We start from the raw sequence: 19,677 nt of genomic DNA, 5'->3' as shown, positions 1-19,677 counted from the left end.
AATAATGAGACTATAAAACTATTTAAAGCGGGTAATAAGGCTTCCGAAGGCATAAGTGACTATAACTAAACTTTCCTTGTCCATGGATGGCTTTCGCGTCACGTTTCTCGAGGCAAACATTCAATTATATTCTGTTTTAACTAAAATTATAAGAAAATTGAACTTAAAATCAATAATGAGATTATAAATCCATTTAAAACCAATAATAACTCTTTCAAAGGAATGAGTGACTATAAATGAACTTTTCTTGTAAATAGATAGCTTTTGCTTCACGTTTCCCGAGGTAAACATTCAATTACAATCTTTGTTAACCAAAAATGTAATAATATTCAACTTAAAATCAATAATGAGACTATAAAAGCATTTAAAGCGATTAATAAGGCTTCCGAACGCATGAGTGACTATAACTAAACTGTCCTTGTCAATGGATGGCTTTCGCGTCACGTTTCTCGAGGTAAACATTCAATTATATTCTGCTTTAACCAAAATTGTATGAAAATTGAACTTAAAATCAATAATGAGATTATAAATACATTTAAAACATATAATAACGCTTTCAAAGGAATGAGTGACTATAAATGAACTTTTCTTGTCAATAGATGGCCTTCGCTTCATGTTTCCCGAGGCAAACATTCAATTACAATCTTTGATAACCAAAAATGTAAGAATATTCAACTTAAAATCAACAATGAGACTATAAAACTATTTAAAGCGAGTAATAAGGCTTTCGAAGGCATGAGTGACTATAAATAAACTCTTGATGTCAATGGATGATTTTCGCGTCATGTTTCTCGAGGCAAACATTCAATTATATTCTGTTTTAAAAGAAAATTGTAATAAAATTGAACTTAAAATCAATAATAAGATTATAAATCCATTTAAAACCAATAATAACGCTTTCAAACGAATGAGTGACTATAAATGAACTTTTCTTGTCAATAGATGGCTTTCGCTTCACATTTCCCGAGGCAAACATTCAAATACAATCTTTGGTAACCAAAAATGTAAGAATATTCAACTTAAAATCAACAATGAGACTATAAAACTATTTAAAGCGAGTAATAAGGCTTCCGAAGGCGTGAGTGACTATAAATAAACTTTTGTTGTTAATGGATGGCTTTCGCGTCACGTTTCTCGAGGCAAACATTCAATTATATTATGTTTTAAACAAAATTGTAAGAAAATTGAACTTAAAATCAATAATGAGATTATAAATCCATTTAAAACCAATAATAACGCTTTCAACGGAATGAGTGACTATAAATGAACTTTTCTTGTCAATAGATGGCTTGCGCTTCACATTTCCCGAGGCAAACATTCAATTACAATCTTTGATAACCAAAAATGTAAGAATATTCAACTTAAAATCAACAATGAGACTATAAAACTATTTAAAGCGAGTAATAAGGCTTCCGAAGGCATGAGTGACTATAAATAAACTTTTGTTGTCAAGGGATGGCTTTCGCGTCACTTTTCTCGAGGCAAACATTCAATTATATTCTGTTTTAACTAAAATTCTAAGCAAATTGAACTTCAAATCGATAATGAGATTATAAATCCATTTAAAACCAATAATAACGCTCTCAAAGGAATGAGTGACTATAAATGAACTTTTCTTGTCAATAGATGGTTTTCGCTTCACGTTTTCCGAGGCACACATTCAATTACAATCTTTGTTAACCAAAAATGTGAGAATATTCAACTTAAAATCAACAATGAGACTATAAAACTATTTAAAGCTGGTTATAAGGCTTCCGAAGGCATGAGTGACTATAAATAAACTTTTGCTGTCAATGGATGGCTTTCGCATCATGTTTCTCGAGGCAAACATTCAATTATATTTCGTTTTAAACAAAATTGTAAGAAAATTGAACTTAAAATCAATAATGAGATTATAAATCCATTTAAAATCAATAATAACGCTTTCAAAGGAATGAGTGACTATAAATGAACTTTTCTTGTCAATAGGTGGCTTTCGCTTCACGTTTCCTGAGGCAAACATTCAATTACAATCTTTGTTAACCAAAAATGAAAGAATATTCAACTTAAAATCAAAAATGAGACTATAAAAGCATTTAAAGCGAGTAATAAGGCTTCTGAAGGAATGAGTGACTATAAATAAACTTTTCTTGTCAATGGATGGCTTTCGCGTCACCTTTCTCGAGGTAAACATTCAATTATATTCTGTTTTAACTAAAATTATAAGAAAATTGAACTTAAAATCCATAATGAGATTATAAATCCATTTAAAACGAATAATAACGCTTTCAAAGGAATGAGTGACTATAAATGAACTTTTCTTGTCAATAAATGATTTTCGCTTCATGTTTCTCGAGGTAAACATTCAATTATATTCTGTTTTAACCAAAATTATAAGAAAATTGAACTTAAAATCCATAATGAGATTATAAATCCATTTAAAACCAATAATAACGCTTTCAAAGGAATGAGTGACTATAAATGCACTTTTCTTGTCAATAGATTGCTTTTGCTTCACGTTTCTCGAGGCTAACATTCAATTATAATCTGTTTTAACAAAAAATGTAAGAATATTCAACTTAAAATCAATAATGAGACTATAAAACTATTTAAAGCGGGTAATAAAGCTTTCGAACGCATAAGTGACTATAACTAAACTTTCCTTGTCAATGGATGGCTTTCGCGTCACGTTTCTCGAGGCAAACATTCAATTATATTCTGTTTTAACCAAAATTGTAAGAAAATTGAACTTAAAATCAATAATGAGATTATAAATCCATTTAAAACCAATAATAACGCTTTCAAAGGAATGAGTGACTATAAATGAACTTTTCTTGTCAATAGATGGCTTTTGCTTCACGTTTCCCGAGGCAAACATTCAATTACAATCTTTGTTAACAAAAAATGTAAGAATATTCAACTTAAAATCAACAATGAGACTATAAAACTATTTAAAGCGAGTAATAAGGCTTCCGAAAGCATGAGTGACTATAAATAAACTTTTGTTGTCAATGGATGGCTTTCGCGTCACGTTTCTCGAGGCAAACATTCAATTATATTCTGTTTTAAACAAAATTGTAAGAAAATTTAACTTAAAATCAATAATGAGATTATAAATCCATGTAAAACCAATAAAAACGCTTTCAAAGGAATGAGTGACTATAAATGAACTTTTCTTGTCAATAGATAGCTTTCGCTTCACATTTCCCAAGGCAAACATTCAATTACAATCTTTGATAACCAAAAATGTAAGAATATTCAACTTAAAATCAACAATGAGACTATAAAACTATTTAAAGCGAGTAATAAGGCTTCCGAAGGCATGAGTGACTATAAATAAACTTTTGTTGTCAATGGATGGCTTTCGAGTCGCGTTTCTCGAGGCAAACATTCAATTATATTCTGTTTTAACCAAAATTCTAAGCAAATTGAACTTCATATCGATAATGAGATTATAAATCCATTTAAAACCAATAATAACGCTCTCAAAGGAATGAGTGACTATAAATGAACTTTTCTTGTCAATAGATGGTTTTCGCTTCACGTTTCCCGAGGCACACATTCAATTACAATCTTTGTTAACCAAAAATGTGAGAATATTCAACTTAAAATCAACAATGAGACTATAAAACTATTTAAAGCGAGTAATAAGGCTTCCGAAGGCATGAGTGACTATAAATAAACTTTTGTTGTCAATGGATGGCTTTCGCGTCACCTTTCTCGAGGTAAACATTCAATTATATTCTGTTTTAACCAAAATTATAAGAAAATTGAACTTAAAATCCGTAATGAGATTATAAATCCATTTAAAACGAATAATAACGCTTTCAAAGGAATGAGTGACTATAAATGAACTTTTCTTGTCAATAAATGGTTTTCGCTTCATGTTTCTCGAGGTAAACATTCAATTATATTCTGTTTTAACCAAAATTATAAGAAAATTGAACTTAAAATCCATAATGAGATTATAAATACATTTAAAACCAATAATAACGCTTTCAAAGGAATGAGTGACTATAAATGCACTTTTCTTGTCAATAGATTGCTTTTGCTTCACGTTTCCCGAGGCTAACATTCAATTATAATCTGTTTTAACAAAAAATGTAAGAATATTCAACTTAAAATCAATAATGAGACTATAAAACTATTTAAAGCGGGTAATAAGGCTTCCGAAGGCATAAGTGACTATAACTAAACTTTCCTTGTCAATGGATGGCTTTCGCGTCACGTTTCTCGAGGCAAACATTCAATTATATTCTGTTTTAACCAAAATTGTAAGAAAATTGAACTTAAAATCAGTAATGAGATTATAAATCCATTTAAAATCAATAATAACGCTTTCAAAGGAATGAGTGACTATAAATGAACTTTTCTTGTCAATACGTGGCTTTCGCTTCACGTTTCCTGAGGTAAACATTCAATTACAATCTTTGTTAACCAAAAATGAAAGAATATTCAACTTAAAATCAATAATGAGACTATAAAAGCATTTAAAGCGAGTAATAAGGCTTTTAAAGGAATGAGTGACTATAAATAAACTTTTCTTGTCAATGGATGGCTTTTGCGTCACCTTTCTCGAGGTAAACATTCAATTATATTCTGTTTTAACCCAAATTATAAGAAAATTGAACTTAAAATCCATAATGAGATTATAAATCCATTTAAAACGAATAATAACGCTTTCAAAGGAATGAGTGACTATAAATGAACTTTTCTTGTCAACAGATGGTTTTCGCTTCACGTTTCTCGAGGTAAACATTCAATTATATTCTGTTTTAACCAAAATTATAAGAAAATTGAACTTAAAATCCATAATGAGATTATAAATCCATTTAAAACCAATAATAACGCTTTCAAAGGAATGAGTGACTACAAATGCACTTTTCTTGTCAATAGATTGCTTTTGCTTCACGTTTCCCGAGGCTAACATTCAATTTTAATCTGTTTTAACCAAAAATGTAAGAATATTCAACTTAAAATCAATAATGAGACTATAAAACTATTTAAAGCGGGTAATAGGGCTTCCGAAGGCATAAGTGACTATAACTAAACTTTCCTTGTCAATGGATGGCTTTCGCGTCACGTTTCTCGAGGCAAACATTCAATTATATTCTGTTTTAACCAGAATTGTAAGAAAATTGACTTAAAATCAATAATGAGATTATAAATCCATTTAAAACCAATAATAACGCTTTCAAAGGAATGAGTGACTATAAATGAACTTTTCCTGTCAATAGATGGCTTTCGCTTCACGTTTCCAGAGGTAAACATTCAATTACAATCTTTGTTAACCAAATATGAAAGAATATTCAACTTAAAATCAATAATGAGACTATAAAAGCATTTAAAGCGATTAATAAGGCTTCCGAAGGCATGAGTGACTATAAATAAACTTTCGTTGTCAATGGATGGCTTTCGCGTCACGTTTCTCGAGGTAAACATTCAATTATATTCTGTTTTAAACAAAATTATAAGAAAATTGAACTTAAAATCAATAATGAGATTATAAATCCATTTAAAACCAATAATAACGCTTTCAAAGGAATGAGTGACTATAAATGAACTTTTCTTGTCAATAGATGGCTTTCGCTTCACGTTTCTCGAGGCAAACATTCAATTACAATCTTTGTTAACCAAAAATGTAACAATATTCAACTTAAAATCAATAATGAGACTATAAAAGCATTTAAAGCGATTAATAAGGCTTCCGAAGGCATGAGTGACTATAACTAAACTTTCCTTATCAATGGATGGCTTTCGCGTCACGTTTCTCGAGGTAAACATTCAATTATATTCTGCTTTAACCAAAATTGTAAGAAAATTGAACTTAAAATCAATAATGAGATTATAAATCCATTTAAAACATATAATAACGCTTTCAAAGGAATGAGTGACTATAAATGAACTTTTCTTGTCAATAGATGGCCTTCGCTTCATGTTTCCCGAGGCAAACATTCAATTACAATCTTTGATAACCAAAAATGTAAGAATATTCAACTTAAAATCAACAATGAGACTATAAAACTATTTAAAGCGAGTAATAAGGCTTCCGAAGGCATGAGTAACTATAAATAAACTTTTGTTGTCAATGGATGGTTTTCGCATCATGTTTCTCGAGGTAAACATTCAATTATATTCTGTTTTAAAAGAAAATTGTAATAAAATTGAACTTAAAATCAATAATGAGATTATAAATCCATTTAAAACCAATAATAACGCTTTCAAAGGAATGAGTGACTATAAATGAACTTTTCTTGTCAATAGATGGCTTTCGCTTCACGTTTCTCGAGGCAAACATTCAATTACAATCTTTGTTAACCAAAAATGTAACAATATTCAACTTAAAATCAATAATGAGACTATAAAAGCATTTAAAGCGATTAATAAGGCTTCCGAAGGCATGAGTGACTATAACTAAACTTTCCTTGTCAATGGATGGCTTTCGCGTCACGTTTCTCGAGGTGAACATTCAATTATATTCTGCTTTAACCAAAATTGTAAGAAAATTGAACTTAAAATCAATAATGAGATTATAAATTCATTTAAAACATATAATAACGCTTTCAAAGGAATGAGTGACTATAAATGAACTTTTCTTGTCAATAGATGGCCTTCGCTTCATGTTTCCCGAGGCAAACATTCAATTACAATCTTTGATAACCAAAAATGTAAGAATATTCAACTTAAAATCAACAATGAGACTATAAAACTATTTAAAGCGAGTAATAAGGCTTCCGAAGGCATGAGTAACTATAAATAAACTTTTGTTGTCAATGGATGGTTTTCGCATCATGTTTCTCGAGGTAAACATTCAATTATATTCTGTTTTAAAAGAAAATTGTAATAAAATTGAACTTAAAATCAATAATGAGATTATAAATCCATTTAAAACCAATAATAACGCTTTCAAAGGAATGAGTGACTATAAATGAACTTTTCTTGTCAATAGATGGCTTTCTCTTCACATTTCCCGAGGCAAACATTCAATTACAATCTTTGGTAACCAAAAATGTAAGAATATTCAACTTAAAATCAACAATGAGACTATAAAACTATTTAAAGCGAGTAATAAGGCTTCCGAAGGCATGAGTGACTATAAATAAACTTTTGTTGTCAATGGATTGCTTTCGCGTCACTTTTCTCGAGGCAAACATTCAATTATATTTTGTTTTAAACAAAATTGTAAGAAAATTGAACTTAAAATCAATAATGAGATTATAAATCCATTTAAAACCAATAATAACGCTTTCAAAGGAATGAGTGACTATAAATGAACTTTTCTTGTCAATAGATGGCTTTCGCTTCACATTTCCCGAGGCAAACATTCAATTACAATCTTTGATAACCAAAAATGTAAGAATATTCAACTTAAAATCAACAATGAGACTATAAAACTATTTAAAGCGAGTAATAAGGCTTCCGAAGGCATGAGTGACTATAAATAAACTTTTGTTGTCAATGGATGGCTTTCGCGTCACGTTTCTCGAGGCAAACATTCAATTATATTCTGTTTTAACCAAAATTCTAAGCAAATTGAACTTCAAATCGATAATGAGATTATAAATCCATTTAAAACCAATAATAACGCTCTCAAAGGAATGAATGACTATAAATGAACTTTTCTTGTCAATAGATGGTTTTCGCTTCACGTTTCCCGAGGCACACATTCAATTACAATCTTTGTTAACCAAAAATGTGAGAATATTCAACTTAAAATCAACAATGAGACTATAAAACTATTTAAAGCTGGTTATAAGGCTTCCGAAGGCATGAGTGACTATAAATAAACTTTTGTTGTTAATGGATGGCTTTCGCATCATGTTTCTCGAGGCAAACATTCAATTATATTCCGTTTTAAACAAAATTGTAAGAAAATTGAACTTAAAATCAATAATGAGATTATAAATCCATTTAAAATCAATAATAACGCTTTCAAAGGAATGAGTGACTATAAATGAACTTTTCTTGTCAATAGGTGGCTTTCGCTTCACGTTTCCTGAGGCAAACATTCAATTACAATCTTTGTTAACCAAAAATGAAAGAATAATCAACTTAAAATCAATAATGAGACCATAAAAGCATTTAAAGCGAGTAATAAGGCTTCTGAAGGAATGAGTGACTATAAATAAACTTTTCTTGTCAATGGATGGCTTTCGCGTCACCTTTCTCAAGGTAAAAATTCAACTATATTCTGTTTTCACCAAAATTATAAGAAAATTGAACTTAAAATCCATAATGAGATTATAAATCCATTTAAAACGAATAATAACGCTTTCAAAGGAATGAGTGACTATAAATGAACTTTTCTTGTCAATAAATGGTTTTCGCTTCATGTTTCTCGAGGTAAACATTCAATTATATTCTGTTTTAACCAAAATTATAAGAAAATTGAACTTAAAATCCATAATGAGATTATAAATCCATTTAAAACCAATAATAACGCTTTCAGAGGAATGAGTGACTATAAATGCACTTTTCTTGTCAATAGATTGCTTTTGCTTCACGTTTCCCGAGGCTAACATTCAATTATAATCTGTTTTAACAAAAAATGTAAGAATATTCAACTTAAAATCAATAATGAGACTATAAAACTATTTAAAGCGGGTAATAAGGCTTCCGAAGGCATAAGTGACTATAAATAAACTTTTGTTGTCAATGGATGGCTTTCGCGTCACGTTTCTCGAGGTAAACATTCAATTATATTCTGTTTTAAACAAAATTGTAAGAAAATTGAACTTAAAATCAATAATAAGATTATAAATCCATTTAAAACCAATAATAACGCTTTCAAATGAATGAGTGACTATAAATGAACTTTTCTTATCAATAGATGGCTTTCGCTTCACGTTTCTCAAGGCAAACATTCAATTCCAATCTTTGTTAACCAAAAATGTAAGAATATTCAACTTAAAATCAATAATGAGACTATAAAAGCATCTAAAGCGATTAATAAGGCTTCCGAAGGCATGAGTGACTATAACTAAACTTTCCTTGTCAATGGATGGCTTTCGCATCACGTTTCTCGAGGCAAACATTGAATTATATTCTGTTTTAACCAAAATTTTAAGAAAATTGAACTTCAAATCAATAATGAGATTATAAATCCATTTAAAACCATTAATAACGCTTTCAAAGGAATGAGTGACTATAAATGAACTTTTCTTGTCAATAAATGGCTTTCGCTTCATGTTTCCCGAGGCTAACATTAAATTATAATCTATTTTAACCAAAAATGTAAAAATATTCAACTTAAAATCAATAATGAGACTATAAAACTATTTAAAGCGGGTAACAAGGCTTCCGAAGGCATGAATGACTATAAATAAACTTTTGTTGTCAATGGATGGCTTTCGCGTCACGTTTCTCGAGGTAAACATTCAATTATATTCTGTTTTAAACAAAATTATAAGAAAATTGAACTTAAAATCAATAATGAGATTATAAATCCATTTAAAACCTATAATAACGCTTTCAAAGGAATAAGTGACTATAAATGAACTTTTCTTGTCAATAGATGGCTTTCGCTTCACGTTTCTCGAGGCAAACATTCAATTACAATCTTTGTTAACCAAAAATGTAACAATATTCAACTTAAAATAAATAATGAGACTATAAAAGCATTTAAAGCGATTAATAAGGCTTCCGAAGGCATGAGTGACTATAACTAAACTTTCCTTGTCAATGGATGACTTTCGCGTCACGTTTCTCGAGGCAAACATTCAATTATATTATGTTTTAACCAAAATTATAAGAAAATTGAACTTAAAATCCATAATGAGATTATAAATCCATTTAAAACCAATAATAACGCTTTCAAAGGAATGAGTGACTATAAATGAACTTTTCTTGTCTATAGATGGCTTTCGCTTCACATTTTCCGAGGTTAAAATTCAATTATAATCTGTTTTAACAAAAAATGTAAGAATATCCAACTTAAAATCAATAATAATACTATAAAACTATTTAAAGCGGGTAATAAGGCTTCCGAAGGCATGAGTGACTATAAAGAAACTTTTGTTGTCAATGGATCGCTTTCGCGTCACGCTTCTCGAATTAAACATTCAATTATATTCTGTTTTAACCAAAATTATAAGAAAATTGAACTTAAAATCCGTAATGAGATTATAAATCCATTTAAAACGAATAATAACGCTTTCAAAGGAATGAGTGACTATAAATAAACTTTTCTTGTCAATAAATGGTTTTCGCTTCATGTTTCTCGAGGTCAACATTTAATTATATTCTGTTTTAACCAAAATTATAAGAAAATTGAACTTAAAATCCATAATGAGATTATAAATACATTTAAAACCAATAATAACGCTTTCAAAGGAATGAGTGACTATAAATGCACTTTTCTTGTCAATAGATTGCTTTCGCTTCACATTTTCCGAGGTTAAAATTCAATTATAATCTGTTTTAACAAAAAATGTAAGAATATTCAACTTAAAATCAATAATGAGACTATATAACTATTTAAAGCGGCTAATAAGGCTTCCGAAGGCATAAGTGACTATAACTAAACTTTCCTTGTCAATGGATGGCTTTCGCGTCACGTTTCTCGAGGCAAACATTCAATTATATTCTGTTTTAACCAAAATTGTAAGAAAATTGAACTTAAAATCAATAATGAGATTATAAATCCATTTAAAATCAATAATAACGCTTTCAAAGGAATGAGTGACTATAAATGAACTTTTCTTGTCAATAGGTGGCTTTCGCTTCACGTTTCCTGAGGTAAACATTCAATTACAATCTTTGTTAACCAAAAATGAAAGAATATTCAACTTAAAATCAATAATGAGACTATAAAAGCATTTAAAGCGAGTAATAAGGCTTTTAAAGGAGTGAGTGACTATAAATAAACTTTTCTTGTCAATGGATGGCTTTCGCGTCACCTTTCTCGAGGTAAACATTCAATTATATTCTGTTTTAACCAAAATTATAAGAAAATTGAACTTAAAATCCATAATGAGATTATAAATCCATTTAAAACGAATAATAACGCTTTCAAAGGAATGAGTGACTATAAATGAACTTTTCTTGTCAACAGATGGTTTTCGCTTCACGTTTCTCGAGGTAAACATTCAATTATATTCTGTTTTAACCAAAATTATAAGAAAATTGAACTTAAAATCCATAATGAGATTATAAATCCATTTAAAACCAATAATAACGCTTTCAAAGGAATGAGTGACTACAAATGCACTTTTCTTGTCAATAGATTGCTTTTGCTTCACGTTTCCCGAGGCTAACATTCAATTATAATCTGTTTTAACCAAAAATGTAAGAATATTCAACTTAAAATCAATAATGAGTCTATAAAACTATTTAAAGCGGGTAATAAGGCTTCCGAAGGCATAAGTGACTATAACTAAACTTTCCTTGTCAATGGATGGCTTTCGCGTCACGTTTCTCGAGGCAAACATTCAATTATATTCTGTTTTAACCAGAATTGTAAGAAAATTGAACTTAAAATCAATAATGAGATTATAAATCCAATTAAAACCAATAATAACGCTTTCAAAGGAATGAGTGACTATAAATGAACTTTTCCTGTCAATAGATGGCTTTCGCTTCACGTTTCCAGAGGTAAACATTCAATTACAATCTTTGTTAACCAAAAATGAAAGAATATTCAACTTAAAATCAATAATGAGACTATAAAAGCATTTAAAGCGATTAATAAGGCTTCCGAAGGCATGAGTGACAATAAATAAACTTTCCTTGTCAGTGGATGGCTTTCGCGTCACGTTTCTCGAGGCAAACATTCAATTATATTCTGTTTTAACCAAAATTGTAAGAAAATTGAACTTAAAATCAATAATGAGATTATAAATCCAATTAAAACCAATAATAACGCTTTCAAAGGAATGAGTGACTATAAATGAACTTTTCTTGTCAATAGATGGCCTTCGCTTCATGTTTCCCGAGGCAAACAATCAATTACAATCTTTGATAACCAAAAATGTAAGAATATTCAACTTAAAATCAACAATGAGACTATAAAAGCATTTAAAGCGATTAATAAGGCTTCCGAAGGCATCAGTGAATATAACTAAACTTTCCTTGTCAATGGATGGCTTTCGCATCACGTTTCTCGAGGCAAACATTCAATTATATTCTGTTTTGACCAAAATTATAGGAAAATTGAACTTAAAATCCATAATGAGATTATAAATCCATTTAAAACAAATAATAACGCTTTCAAAGGAATGAGTGACTATAAATGAACTTTTCTTGTCAATAGATGGCTTTCGCTTCACGTTTCCTGAGGCAAACATTCAATTACAATCTTTGTTAACCAAAAATGTAGGAATATTCAGCTTAAAATAAACAATGAGACTATAAAACTATTTAAAGCCAGTAATAAGGCTTCCGAAGGCATGAGTGACTATAAATAAACTTTTGTTGTCAATGGATGGCTTTCGCGTCACGTTTCTCGAGGCAAACATTCAATTATATTCTGTTTTAAACAAAATTGTAAGAAAATTGAACTTAAAATCAATAATGAGATTATAAATCCATTTAAAACCAATAATAACGCTTTCAAAGGATTGAGTGACTATAAATGAACTTTTCTTGTCAATAGATGGCTTTCGCTTCACGTTTCCCGAGGCTAACATTCAATTCTAATATGTTTTAACCAAAAATGTAAGAATATTCAACTTAAAATCAATAATGAGACTATAAAACTATTTAAAGCGGGTAATAAGGCTTCCGAAGGCATAAGTGACTATAACTAAACTTTCCTTGTCCATGGATGGCTTTCGCGTCACGTTTCTCGAGGCAAACATTCAATTATATTTTGTTTTAACCAAAATTGTAAGAAAATTGAACTTAAAATCAATAATGAGATTATAAATCCATTTAAAACCAATAATAACGCTTTCAAAGGAATGAGTGACTATAAATGAACTTTTCTTGTCAATAGATGGCTTTTGCTTCACGTTTCCCGAGGTAAACATTCAATTACAATCTTTGTTATCCAAAAATTAAAGAATATTCAACTTAAAATCAATAATGAGACTATAAAATCATTTAAAGCGATTAATAAGGCTTCCAAAGGCATGAGTGACTATAAATAAACTTTCGTTGTCAATGGATGGCTTTCGCGTCACGTTTCTCGAGGTAAACATTCAATTATATTCTGTTTTAAACAAAATTATAAGAAAATTGAACTTAAAATCAATAATGAGATTATAAATCCATTTAAAACCAATAATAACGCTTTCAAAGGAATGAGTGACTATAAATGAACTTTTCTTGTCAATAAATGGCTTTCGCTTCACGTTTCTCGAGGCAAACATTCAATTACAATCTTTGTTAACCAAAAATGTAACAATATTCAACTTAAAATCAATAATGAGACTATAAAAGCATTTAAAGCGATTAATAAGGCTTCCGAAGGCATGAGTGACTATAACTAAACTTTCCTTGTCAATGGATGGCTTTCGCGTCACGTTTCTCGAGGTAAACATTCAATTATACTCTGCTTTAACCAAAATTGTAAGAAAATTGAACTTAAAATCAATAATGAGATTATAAATCCATTTAAAACATATAATAACGCTTTCAAAGGAATTAGTGACTATAAATGAACTTTTCTTATCAATAGATGGCCTTCGCTTCATGTTTCCCGAGGCAAACATTCAATTACAATCTTTGATAACCAAAAATGTAAGAATATTCAACTTAAAATCAACAATGAGACTATAAAACTATTTAAAGCGAGTAATAAGGCTTCCGAAGGCATGAGTGACTATAAATAAACTTTTGTTGTCAATGGATGGTTTTCGCATCATGTTTCTCGAGGTAAACATTCAATTATATTTTGTTTTAAAAGAAAATTGTAATAAAATTGAACTTAAAATCAACAATGAGATTATAAATCCATTTAAAACCAATAATAACGCTTTCAAAGGAATGAGTGACTATAAATGAACTTTTCTTGTCAATAGATGGCTTTCGCTTAACATTTCCCGAGGCAAACATTCAATTACAATCTTTGGTAACCAAAAATGTAAGAATATTCAACTTAAAATCAATAATGAGACTATAAAACTATTTAAAGCGAGTAATAAGGCTTCCGAAAGCATGAGTAACTATAAATAAACTTTTGTTGTCAATGGATGGCTTTCGCGTCATGTTTCTCTAGGCAAACATTCAATTATATTCTGTTTTAAACAAAATTGTAAGAAAATTGAACTTAAAATCAATAATGAGATTATAAATCCATTTAAAACCAATAATAACGCTTTCAAAGGAATGAGTGACTATAAATGAACTTTTCTTGTCAATAGATGGCTTTCGCTTCACATTTCCCGAGGCAAACATTCAATTACAATCTTTGATAACAAAAAATGTAAGAATATTCAACTTAAAATCAACAATGAGACTATAAAACTATTTAAAGCGAGTAATAAGGCTTCCGAAGGCATGAGTGACTATAAATAAATTTTTGTTGTCAATGGATGGCTTTCGCGCCACGTTTCTCGAGGCAAACATTCAATTAGATTCTGTTTTAAAAGAAAATTGTAATAAAATTGAACTTAAAATCAATAATGAGATTATAAATCCATTTCAAACCAATAATAACGCTTTCAAAGGAATGAGTGACTATAAATGAACTTTTCTTGTCAATAGATGGCTTTCGCTTCACGTTTCTCGACGCAAACATTCAATTACAATCTTTGTTAACCAAAAATGTAACAATATTCAACTTAAAATCAATAATGAGACTATAAAAGCATTTAAAGCGATTAATAAGGCTTCCGAAGGCATGAGTGACTATAACTAAACTTTCCTTGTCAATGGATGGCTTTCGCGTCACGTTTCTCGAGGTAAACATTCAATTATATTCTGCTTTAACCAAAATTGTAAGAAAATTGAACTTAAAATCAATAATGAGATTATAAATCCATTTAAAACATATAATAACGCTTTCAAAGGAATGAGTGACTATAAATGAACTTTTCTTGTCAATAGATGGCCTTCGCTTCATGTTTCCCGAGGCAAACATTCAATTACAATCTTTGATAACCAAAAATGTAAGAATATTCAACTTAAAATCAACAATGAGACTATAAAACTATTTAAAGCGAGTAATAAGGCTTCCGAAGGCATGAGTAACTATAAATAAACTTTTGTTGTCAATGGATGGTTTTCGCATCATGTTTCTCGAGGTAAACATTCAATTATATTCTGTTTTAAAAGAAAATTGTAATAAAATTGAACTTAAAATCAATAATGAGATTATAAATCCATTTAAGACATATAATAACGCTTTCAAAGGAATGAGTGACTATAAATGAACTTTTCTTGTCAATAGATGGCCTTCGCTTCATGTTTCCCGAGGCAAACATTCAATTACAATCTTTGATAACCAAAAATGTAAGAATATTCAACTTAAAATCAACAATGAGACTATAAAACTATTTAAAGCGAGTAATAAGGCTTCCGAAGGCATGAGTAACTATAAATAAACTTTTGTTGTCAATGGATGGTTTTCGCATCATGTTTCTCGAGGTAAATATTCAATTATATTCTGTTTTAAAAGAAAATTGTAATAAAATTGAACTTAAAATCAATAATGAGATTATAAATCCATTTAAAACCAATAATAACGCTTTCAAAGGAATGAGTGACTATAAATGAACTTTTCTTGTCAATAGATGGCTTTCGCTTCACGTTTCTCGAGGCAAACATTCAATTACAATCTTTGTTAACCAAAAATGTAACAATATTCAACTTAAAATCAATAATGAGACTATAAAAGCATTTAAAGCGATTAATAAGGCTTCCGAAGGCATGAGTGACTATAACTAAACTTTCCTTGTCAATGGATGGCTTTCCCGTCACGTTTCTCGAGGTAAACATTCAATTATATTCTGCTTTAACCAAAATTGTAAGAAAATTGAACTTAAAATCAATAATGAGATTATAAATCCATTTAAAACCAATAATAACGCTTTCAAAGGAATGAGTGACTATAAATGAACTTTTCTTGTCAATAGATGGCTTTCGCTTCACGTTTCTCGAGGCAAACATTCAATTACAATCTTTGTTAACCAAAAATGTAAGAATATTCAACTTAAAATCAATAATGAGACAATAAAAGCATTTAAAGCGATTAATAAGGCTTCCGAAGGCATGAGTGACTATAACTAAACTTTCCTTGTCAATGGATGGTTTTCGCGTCACGTTTCTCGAGGCAAACATTCAATTATATTCTGTTTTAACCAAAATTCTAAGCAAATTGAACTTCAAATCGATAATGAGATTATAAATCCATTTAAAACCAATAATAACGCTTTCAAAATAATGAGTGACTATAAATGAACTTTTCTTGTCAATAGATGGCTTTCGCTTCACGTTTCTCGAGGCAAACATTCAATTACAATCTTTGTTAACCAAAAATGGAACAATATTCAACTTAAAATCAATAATGAGACTATAAAAGCATTTAAAGCGATTAATAAGGCTTCCGAAGGCATGAGTGACTATAACTAAACTTTCCTTGTCAATGGATGGCTTTCGCGTCACGTTTCTCGAGGTAAACATTCAATTATATTCTGCTTTAACCAAAATTGTAAGAAAATTGAACTTAAAATCAATAATGAGATTATAAATCCATTTAAAACATATAATAACGCTTTCAAAGGAATGAGTGACTATAAATGAACTTTTCTTGTCAATAGATGGCCTTCGCTTCATGTTTCCCGAGGCAAACATTCAATTACAATCTTTGATAACCAAAAATGTAAGAATATTGAACTTAAAATCAACAATGAGACTATAAAACTATTTAAAGCGAGTAATAAGGCTTCCGAAGGCATGAGTAACTATAAATAAACTTTTGTTGTCAATGGATGGTTTTCGCATCATGTTTCTCGAGGTAAACATTCAATTATATTCTGTTTTAAAAGAAAATTGTAATAAAATTGAACTTAAAATCAATAATGAGATTATAAATCCATTTAAAACCAATAATAACGCTTTCAAAGGAATGAGTGACTATAAATGAACTTTTCTTGTCAATAGATGGCTTTCGCTTCACATTTCCCGAGGCAAACATTCAATTACAATCTTTGGTAACCAAAAATATAAGAATATTCAACTTAAAATCAACAATGAGAGTATAAAACTATTTAAAGCGAGTAATAAGGCTTCCGAAGGCATGAGTGACTATAAATAAACTTTTGTTGTCAATGGATGGCTTTCACGTCACGTTTCTCGAGGCAAACATTCAATTATATTTTGTTTTAAACAAAATTGTAAGAAAATTGAACTTAAAATCAATAATGAGATTATAAATCCATTTAAAACCAATAATAACGCTTTCAAAGGAATGAGTGACTATAAATGAACTTTTCTTGTCAATAGATGGCTTTCGCTTCACATTTCCCGAGGCAAACATTCAATTACAATCTTTGATAACCAAAAATGTAAGAATATTCAACTTAAAATCAACAATGAGACTATAAAACTATTTAAAGCGAGTAATAAGGCTTCCGAAGGCATGAGTGACTATAAATAAACTTTTGTTGTCAATGGATGGCTTTCGCGTCACGTTTCTCGAGGCAAACATTCAATTATATTCTGTTTTAACCAAAATTCTAAGCAAATTGAACTTCAAATCGATAATGAGATTATAAATCCATTTAAAACCAATAATAACGCTCTCAAAGGAATGAATGACTATAAATGAACTTTTCTTGTCAATAGATGGTTTTCGCTTCACGTTTCCCGAGGCACACATTCAATTACAATCTTTGTTAACCAAAAATGTGAGAATATTCAACTTAAAATAAACAATGAGACTATAAAACTATTTAAAGCTGGTTATAAGGCTTCCGAAGGCATGAGTGACTATAAATAAACTTTTGTTGTGAATGGATGGCTTTCGCATCATGTTTCTCGAGGCAAACATTCAATTATATTCCGTTTTAAACAAAATTGTAAGAAAATTGAACTTAAAATCAATAATGAGATTATAAATCCATTTAAAATCAATAATAACGCTTTCAAAGGAATGAGTGACTATAAATGAACTTTTCTTGTCAATAGGTGGCTTTCGCTTCACGTTTCCTGAGGCAAACATTCAATTACAATCTTTGTTAACCAAAAATGAAAGAATAATCAACTTAAAATCAATAATGAGACCATAAAAGCATTTAAAGCGAGTAATAAGGCTTCTGAAGGAATGAGTGACTATAAATAAACTTTTCTTGTCAATGAATGGCTTTCGCGTCACCTTTCTCAAGGTAAACATTCAACTATATTCTGTTTTAACCAAAATTATAAGAAAATTGAACTTAAAATCCATAATGAGATTATAAATCCATTTAAAACGAATAATAACGCTTTCAAAGGAATGAGTGACTATAAATGAACTTTTCTTGTCAATAAATGGTTTTCGCTTCATGTTTCTCGAGGTAAACATTCAATTATATTCTGTTTTAACCAAAATTATAAGAAAATTGAACTTAAAATCCATAATGAGATTATAAATCCATTTAAAACCAATAATAACGCTTTCAGAGGAATGAGTGACTATAAATGCACTTTTCTTGTCAATAGATTGCTTTTGCTTCACGTTTCCCGAGGCTAACATTCAATTATAATCTGTTTTAACAAAAAATGTAAGAATATTCAACTTAAACTCAATAATGAGACTATAAAACTATTTAAAGCGGGTAATAAGGCTTCCGAAGGCATAAGTGACTATAAATAAACTTTTGTTGTCAATGGATGGCTTTCGCGTCACGTTTCTCGAGGTAAACATTCAATTATATTCTGTTTTAAAAAAAATTGTAAGAGAATTGAACTTAAAATCAATAATAAGATTATAAATCCATTTAAAACCAATAATAACGCTTTCAAATGAATGAGTGACTATAAATGAACTTTTCTTATCAATAGATGGCTTTCGCTTCACGTTTCTCGAGGCAAACATTCAATTACAATCTTTGTTAACTAAAAATGTAAGAATATTCAACTGAAAATCAATAATGAGACTATAAAAGCATCTAAAGCGATTAATAAGGCTTCCGAAGGCATGAGTGACTATAACTAAACTTTTCTTGTCAATGGATGGCTTTCGCGTCACGTTTCTCGAGGCAAACATTGAATTATATTCTGTTTTAACCAAAATTTTAAGAAAATTGAACTTCAAATCAATAATGAGATTATAAATCCATTTAAAACCATTAATAACACTTTCAAAGGAATGAGTGACTATAAATGAACTTTTCTTGTCAATAAATGGCTTTCGCTTCATGTTTCCCGAGGCTAACATTAAATTATAATCTATTTTAACCAAAAATGTAAGAATATTCAACTTAAAATCAATAATGAGACTATAAAACTATTTAAAGCGGGTAACAAGGCTTCCGAAGGCATGAATGACTATAAATAAACTTTTGTTGTCAATTGATGGCTTTCGCGTCACGTTTCTCGAGGTAAACATTCAATTATATTCTGTTTTAAACAAAATTATAAGAAAATTGAACTTAAAATCAATAATGAGATTATAAATCCATTTAAAACCTATAATAACGCTTTCAAAGGAATAAGTGACTATAAATGAACTTTTCCTGTCAATAGATGGCTTTCGCTTCACGTTTCTCGAGGCAAACATTCAATTACAATCTTTGTTAACCAAAAATGTAACAATATTCAACTTAAAATAAATAA

This window comes from Theobroma cacao, chromosome 9 (genome assembly GCF_053813885.1).
Source record: "Theobroma cacao isolate CCN51 chromosome 9, ASM5381388v1, whole genome shotgun sequence".
Classification (NCBI taxonomy): Eukaryota; Viridiplantae; Streptophyta; class Magnoliopsida; order Malvales; family Malvaceae; genus Theobroma; species Theobroma cacao.
The sequence above is the reverse complement of the archived record's forward strand: the minus strand, read 5'-3'. Positions refer to the sequence as shown.